This window comes from Lepisma saccharinum, unplaced genomic scaffold, assembly GCF_977018435.1.
Source record: "Lepisma saccharinum unplaced genomic scaffold, izLepSacc3.1 HAP1_SCAFFOLD_286, whole genome shotgun sequence".
NCBI lineage: Eukaryota > Metazoa > Arthropoda > Insecta > Zygentoma > Lepismatidae > Lepisma > Lepisma saccharinum.
In genome coordinates, this window is record NW_028143035.1 from 67,360 (window position 1) to 75,467 (window position 8,108).

Sequence of the window (8,108 nt, forward strand, 5' to 3'; positions counted from 1 at the left end):
CCTTTCCTAGGTCGAACAGCTCCCTTATTCCCCTGTCGAGTTCGCGCAAGCGTGACTCCGGGTTAGGAGGAATCCCTTCCAGGTACTCCACAAATGGTTCCGCTAGGATATTTGTGGGTCCAGGATCCTCTGGGCTGTTCACGTCTACCAATTTATCCACCATAAGATGGACATTGATAACGTATGGTTCTTCCGTGTGCTCTTTCATCTTCGGCTCCGGGTTTGGCGTTGCCGCCTCCGGTTCGGTCTCCTGAGAGGCCGGGTTCTCAAGGGAGCCTTCCCTTTCGTCTCTCCTCCCGGGGCAGTAGGGATCAATGAGTTTCACCTCTCCCCCCACTGCTGCCGGGTGCCTGGCTCCCTCGAGCTCCTCCGTTGAATCCGAGCTTGTCTCATCCGGTTCGACCAGTCTGACTGCCATTGTGGTTTTGGTGGCCTCTGGGGCTCTTTCTGGCAAGGATCGACGAGTGTCACCTCTCCCCTCTTTGCTTTCGGGGCAGCGGGGATCCACGAGTTTCACCTCTACCCCCGCTGTTGCCGATTCCTTAGAGCCCCCGAGTTCTCTCAGTTCCGCTGGGCCTCTTACTTCCTGTTCTGGATGTACCAGAGCCTGGCTCTGGTCCTCGCCTCTGCAGGCGGTGGGGGTATCGGACGGCTCGGGCCTAGGTTTATCCGGTGCTGTAAGGAGTCCCTGCTGGGCAAGGTGTCTCCTCTTGTCCCGGATTTGCCTGAGTGTTTTTGTTGGGAACGCAGCTGTTAATTCCCGCCGTCTACCCTCCGCATCGAGATCCCTCCTCTCGATTTCCAGGAAGGTATGTGTGTCCTCCACTGACCACACTTTACTCCTGGCTGGACCAGGTCTTGCAACCTTTTCTTGTGAGATCTTGACCTCGTTCCAAGCGTCAGGATGCGCCTTGCGTTGATGCTGACTTAGGCCCACCTGCTTCTGGAATGTCCTCCCGCATGGTTTCCCATCGGTAACGACTTGGCAGGCTATTACTGCGGGCGTCACTGGTCCACTTTCTACCACTGGCATGTCGGACTGCCGACATTTCGGGGCATGGGTCTCCATCGCATGAAGCCCATCCTTCTCTTTGCCACACTTCCGACACTGGTATATCACGTCCGTCAGATGCAGCTCGCGATAATGCTTCGCTACACCCTTCTGCGACGTGAATACCAGGTGGAAATGTGTGTGGCAAGTGTACACCCCGTCCACTCTTTCGAATGGGTACACTATCCTCACCTTCTCTTCACTCCTCCTCCCCGTTTTCCTCTCTCCATCTCTCACCTCTCTCCTGCTCTCTCCTCCTCCAACCTCAACTCGCTGACTGGCTTCAGACGCATTATACTTAGTACTTTTAGTCGTGGCCATAATAGAGTCAGGAGGTTGTTTGAAGGTCGGCTCGGTTCACCGCGGCCAACCTACAGGCCCGGTTCCGGCTTTCTGTAACGATACCCACCAATGTCGCCGGCCGACATCAAGGGCTGCCTGGTCTCCGCATTCGTTACTTGGTTTTCCAGGAGCTTTCGCTCCCAGAAGTCCCTTCGCCCTATCACTCATCATAGGTTTCAGTTTTGTCCATCCTGCCTTTCCTGATCAAAGACCCGGATCCCCGGAGTATAGGGTAAATCGCCCTACTCCACCTACTCCCCAGGCTTAGCCACTGTTACGCCAAGGACCCCCAGCTTAATCAGGCCGAGGGTCGGCACCACCGAGTCTTCAGTGTTGTGGACCCCGTTCAATGAACTTGCCATGCTTCCTAGTCCTTCTCTCTCCCACCACTGCCTCTATCTCCGCTTGGCTCGTTCCCTAAGGGTTTCCTGTCACCAGTCCCCCCTGGGCAGGTCTCCTCATCCAGCCCCAGCCTTATGGATGAGGTTTTGAACAGTACTAGGCATTCTGGACTCAACATCCCCCATGACAAAGCGAGAGTGCGGCTTCACCTACCCCCTTCGCTGTTCTGGGAGTAGGGTTTTCTGTCAGGGTTTTCTCCCTTAGCCTTTGGGTCAAAACCCGCCCGCAAGGCAGCGGGTTGTCGGGGTTTCCTCCCCTAGCCTCTGGTCCGGGGTGGTGTACACCACTAGCTCACATATCTGCAAGCCGTATCACTATCCGCCACCTGTGACCCGCTCTGTACCCTGAGGCAGGGTTCTTAAGGGAACCTTCATGCGGGGGTCAACGAGTACCATCCCTCGCCCCGTAGTACCTGGGTGCAAGGATCGACGAGTTTCACCTCTACCCTCGTAGTGCCAGGCACTTAGCTCCCTTAAGAGAGTCATAGTTACTCCCGCCGTTTACCCGCGCTTCCCTGAATTTCTTCAGCGCGACATTCAGAGCACTGGGCAGAAATCACATCCCGTCAACACCCTCTCGGGCTGTCGGGATGCTTTGTTTTAATTAAACAGTCGGATTCCCCTGGTCCGTGCCGGTTCTGAGTCGACCGTTCGTCGGCGGCCGACTCGAGGGGAGGCACGTTCCCCCCGGCGCCCCCGGGGGGGGCAAGGGGTTCGGTGCGTTCCCCTCAGAGAGCCCAGGGACGCTCGCGGAAGTCCGACGCGCGGTCCACGCTCGGGACGAGCAGGAACTGCCCGCCCCTCGCGAAGACCCACGCCGGACCGAACCCGCGGTGGCCCCCCGGGCCCCGACCGGCCCCGGTCCTCAGAGCCAATCCTTGTTCCGAAGGTACGGATCCAGATTGCCGACTTCCCTTACCCACATTAGTCTATCGTCAAGAGGCTCTTTACCTCGGAGGCCAGATGCGGATTCGGGTACGGCCAGGCCTCGGGACTCTGCTGCGCTGTTCCCACCAAGATTTTCAAGGTCCGACGGGCACCCGGGGAAACCGCACCCAACTACGGTTCTCTTAGCTTTCCCCAGTGTCCCCTTCTCCTTCTGGGAAGATTCCGGGGAGCGTAGGGGATCGCTCTGACAGAACAGACAACTCTGCCCCCGGGACCCGACGGATTCTCCTGGTGCCACCAGTTACCTGGACTTACGGACTTCGAGGGAACCCGCGACGCACTCCCGGTCCCGAGACGCGGCGGAGGGCTGGATACCCCACTTCCCTTTCGATCGCGGCCGAGACGCCGGCGCGTCGCGCTAACCACTACACCCGAAGGTGCGGTGACAGTCGCGAAACTGACCCGACGCATCGGTGGGAGTTCTCCGCGGTCTAAGGACCGGCTCACCCGCCTGCAACTGCTGTTGAGGCGGAACCCTTCTCCACGTCTGACCTCAGCGAGGTCTCATCAGATTATTTGCTACTACCACCAAGATCTGCAACGACGGCGGCTCCAGGCAGGCTCGCGCCCAGACCCTTCCACGCTCACCGCCGCGCCCTCCTACTCACCGCCGCGTCATTCTTACATAGTTGCCTATGCATGGAGCATTGCGGCGGCGGCCGGGTATAGGCACGACGCTCGATTGCCATCCATTTTCAGGGCCGGTTGCTTCGGCAGGTGAGTCGTTACACACTCCTTAGCGGATGCCGACTTCCATGGCCACCGCCCTGCTGTCTTGAGCAACCGACGCCTTTCATGGTTTGAGCAGCGTCGATTCAGGCACCTTAACCCGGCGTTTGGTTCATCCCACAGCGCCAGTCCTGCTTACCAGGAGCGGCCCACTGAGCACTCGGGTCCTGAAAAGAAGGCCCCGCTTCGCCCTAGGGGCAAGCGGGACCTCCATCCCGTTCAGAGTTTGAGAGTGGGTCGAGGCCGTTTCGGCCCCGAGGCCCCCGGTCATTCGCTTTACCGGGATGGACCCCCCTTGCGAGCGCCAGCTGTCCTGAGGGACACTTCGGAGGGAACCAGCTACTAGACGGTTCGATTGGCCTTTCGCCACTATGCTTAGCTCAGACGGTCGATTTGCACGTCAGAGGCGGTTCGGACTTCCACCAGGGTTTCCCCTAGATTCGTCCTGGCCGAGCATAGTTCACCATCTTTCGGGTCCCAGCGAGTGGGCTCTTAGGTACGATCCCCGCACCCGGAGGTGGGGGATCGCCCCGGGACTGCGCGAGGGCCCTACGTTGAGCGACTCCGGGTCACCTCGATCGTTCCAGTCGCTTTGACTGCGCCTTCGGGTTTAGTGATTCCCTTAGACTCGCCCACGCGCTAGACTCCTTGGTCCGTGTTTCAAGACGGGTCGGATGGGCCACTCGTTGAACACCGCACGGGCCAGGGGCTCACAGTACGCCCCCCGCGAACCCCCCCGGACGACCGGGGAGACGGGGGGACACTGCCAGGCACGCCACATTGCTGCGACCTCTACGCCTTCCGTCAAGATTTTCGACGAATTTTTGAAGAATTTTCAAATTTTCAGATAGGAGGTTCCAGATAAGATCAAAAACTACATACTCAGATCTTCACCAAACGTTGCAGGGATACTTTGCATGTCAAGACACGTGGAAAAAACGTACAAAACAAGAGATTGGAGACATCAAGATTTTCGACGAATTTTTTAAGAATTTTCAAATTTTCAGATGGGAGGTTCCAGATAAGGTCAAAAACTACATACTCAGATCTTCACCAAACTTTGCAGGGATACGTTGGATGTCAAGACACGTGGAAAAACATACAAAACATAGGATTGGGGATATCAAGATTTTGGTCAAATTTTTTAAGAACCTTCAAATTTTCAGATAGGAGGTTCCATATAAAGTCAAAAACTACATACTCAGATCTTCACCAAACATTGCAGGGATACATTGGATGTGAAGACACGTGGAAAAAACGTACAAAACAAGAGATTGGAGACATCAAGATTTTGGACGAATTTGTTAAGAATTTTCAAATTTTCAGAAAAGATGTTCCAGATAAGGTCAAAAACGACATACTCAGATCTCCACCAAACTTTTCAGGGATACTTTGCATGTCAAGACACGTGGAAAAAACGTACAAAACAAGAGATTGGAGACATCAAGATTTTCGACGAATTTTTTAAGAATTTTCAAATTTTCAGATGGGAGGTTCCAGATAACGTCAAAAACGACATACTCAGATCTTCACCAAACTTTGCAGGGATACTCTGCATGTCAAGACACGTGGAAAAAACGTACGAAACAAGAGATTGGAGACATCAAGATTTTCGACGAATTTATTAAGAATTTTCAAATTTTCAGATGGGAGGTTCCAGATAAGGTCAAAAACTACATACTCAGATCTTCACCAAACTTTGCAGGGATACGTTGGATGTCAAGACACGTGGAAAAAACGTACAAAACAAGAGATTGGAGACATCAAGATTTTGGACGAATTTTTTAAGAATTTTCTAATTTTCAGAAAGGATGATCCAGATAAGGTCAAAACCGACATACTCAGATCTTCACCAAACTTTGCAGGGATACATTGGATGTCAAGACACGTGGAAAAAACGTACAAAACAAGAGATTGGAGACATCAAGATTTTGGACGAATTTTTTAAGAATTTTCAAATTTTCAGATAGGAGGTTCCATATAGGGTCAAAAACTACATACTCAGATCTTCACCAAACTTTGCAGGGATACTTTGCATGTCAAGACACGTGGAAAAAACGTACAAAACAAGAGATTGGAGACATCAAGATTTTGGACGAATTTTTTAAGAATTTTCAAATTTTCAGATGGGAGTTTCCAGATAAGGTCAAAAACGACATACTCAGATCTTCACCAAACTTTGCAGGGATACTCTGCATGTCAAGACACGTGGAAAAAACGTACAAAACAAGAGATTGGAGACATCAAGATTTTCGAAGAATTTTTTAAGAATTTTCAAATTTTCAGAAAGGATGTTCCAGATAAGGTCAAAACCGACATACTCAGATCTTCACCAAACTTTGCAGGGATACATTGGATGTCAAGACACGTGGAAAAAACGTACAAAACAAGAGATTGGAGACATCAAGATTTTGGACGAATTTTTTAAGAATTTTCAAATTTTCAGATAGGAGGTTCCAGATAAGGTCAAAAACTACATACTCAGATCTTCACCAAACTTTGCAGGGATACATTGGATGTCAAGACACGTGGAAAAAACGTACAAAATAAGAGATTGGGGTCATCAAGATTTTGGACGGATTTTTTAGGAATTTTCAAATTTTCAGATGGGAGGTTCCATATAAGGTCAAAAACTACATACTCAGATCTTCACCAAACTTTGCAGGGATACATTGGATGTCAAGACACGTGGAAAAAACGTACAAAACAAGAGATTGGAGACATCAAGATTTTGGACGAATTTTTTAAGAATTTTCAAATTTTCAGATAGGAGGTTCCATATAGGGTCAAAAACTACATACTCAGATCTTCACCAAACTTTGCAGGGATACTTTGCATGTCAAGACACGTGGAAAAAACGTACAAAACAAGAGATTGGAGACATCAAGATTTTGGACGAATTTTTTAAGAATTTTCAAATTTTCAGATGGGAGTTTCCAGATAAGGTCAAAAACGACATACTCAGATCTTCACCAAACTTTGCAGGGATACTCTGCATGTCAAGACACGTGGAAAAAACGTACAAAACAAGAGATTGGAGACATCAAGATTTTCGAAGAATTTTTTAAGAATTTTCAAATTTTCAGAAAGGATGTTCCAGATAAGGTCAAAACCGACATACTCAGATCTTCACCAAACTTTGCAGGGATACATTGGATGTCAAGACACGTGGAAAAAACGTACAAAACAAGAGATTGGAGACATCAAGATTTTGGACGAATTTTTTAAGAATTTTCAAATTTTCAGATAGGAGGTTCCAGATAAGGTCAAAAACTACATACTCAGATCTTCACCAAACTTTGCAGGGATACATTGGATGTCAAGACACGTGGAAAAAACGTACAAAATAAGAGATTGGGGTCATCAAGATTTTGGACGGATTTTTTAGGAATTTTCAAATTTTCAGATGGGAGGTTCCATATAAGGTCAAAAACTACATACTCAGATCTTCACCAAACTTCTCAGGGATACATTGGATGTCAAGACACGTGGAAAAAACGTACATAACAAGATATTGGAGACATCAAAATTTTGGACGATTTTTTTAAGAATTTTCAAATTTTCAGAAAGGATGTTCCAGATAAGGTCAAAAACGACATACTCAGATCTTCACCAAACTTTGCAGGGATACATTGGATGTGAAGACACGTGGAAAAAACGTACAAAACAAGAGATTGGAGACATCAAGATTTTGGACGAATTTTTTAAGAATTTTCAAATTTTCAGATAGGAGGTTCCAGATAAGGTCAAAAACTACATACTCAGATCTTCACCAAACTTTGCAGGGATACATTGGATGTCAAGACACGTGGAAAAAACGTACAAAACAAGAGATTGGAGACATCAAGATTTTGGACGAATTTTTTAAGAATTTTCAAATTTTCAGAAAAGATGTTCCAGATAAGGTCAAAAACGACATACTCAGATCTCCACCAAACTTTTCAGGGATACTTTGCATGTCAAGACACGTGGAAAAAACGTACAAAACAAGAGATTGGAGACATCAAGATTTTCGACGAATTTTTTAAGAATTTTCAAATTTTCAGATGGGAGGTTCCAGATAACGTCAAAAACGACATACTCAGATCTTCACCAAACTTTGCAGGGATACTCTGCATGTCAAGACACGTGGAAAAAACGTACGAAACAAGAGATTGGAGACATCAAGATTTTCGACAAATTTTTTAAGAATTTTCAAATTTTCAGATGGGAGGTTCCAGATAAGGTCAAAAACTACATACTCAGATCTTCACCAAAATTTGCAGGGATACGTTGGATGTCAAGACACGTGGAAAAAACGTACAAAACAAGAGATTGGAGACATCAAGATTTTGGACGAATTTTTTAAGAATTTTCTAATTTTCACAAAGGATGATCCAGATAAGGTCAAAACCGACGTACTCAGATCTTCACCAAACTTTGCAGGGATACATTGGATGTCAAGACACGTGGAAAAAACGTACAAAACAAGAGATTGGAGACATCAAGATTTTGGACGAATTATTTAAGAATTTTCAAATTTTCAGATAGTAGGTTCCAGATAGGGTCAAAAACTACATACTCAGATCTTCAACAAACTTTGCAGGGATACTTTGCATGTCAAGACACGTGGAAAAAACGTACAAAACAAGAGATTG

General features: G+C 48.1%; 1 pseudogene; it reads right to left on the bottom strand.

Moving 5' to 3' along the window:
- Positions 1–2,728: 2,728 nt before the first annotated feature.
- LOC145982654 (large subunit ribosomal RNA) lies at positions 2,729–4,124 on the bottom strand (annotated as a pseudogene).
- Between the last annotated feature and the right edge of the window lie 3,984 nt (positions 4,125–8,108).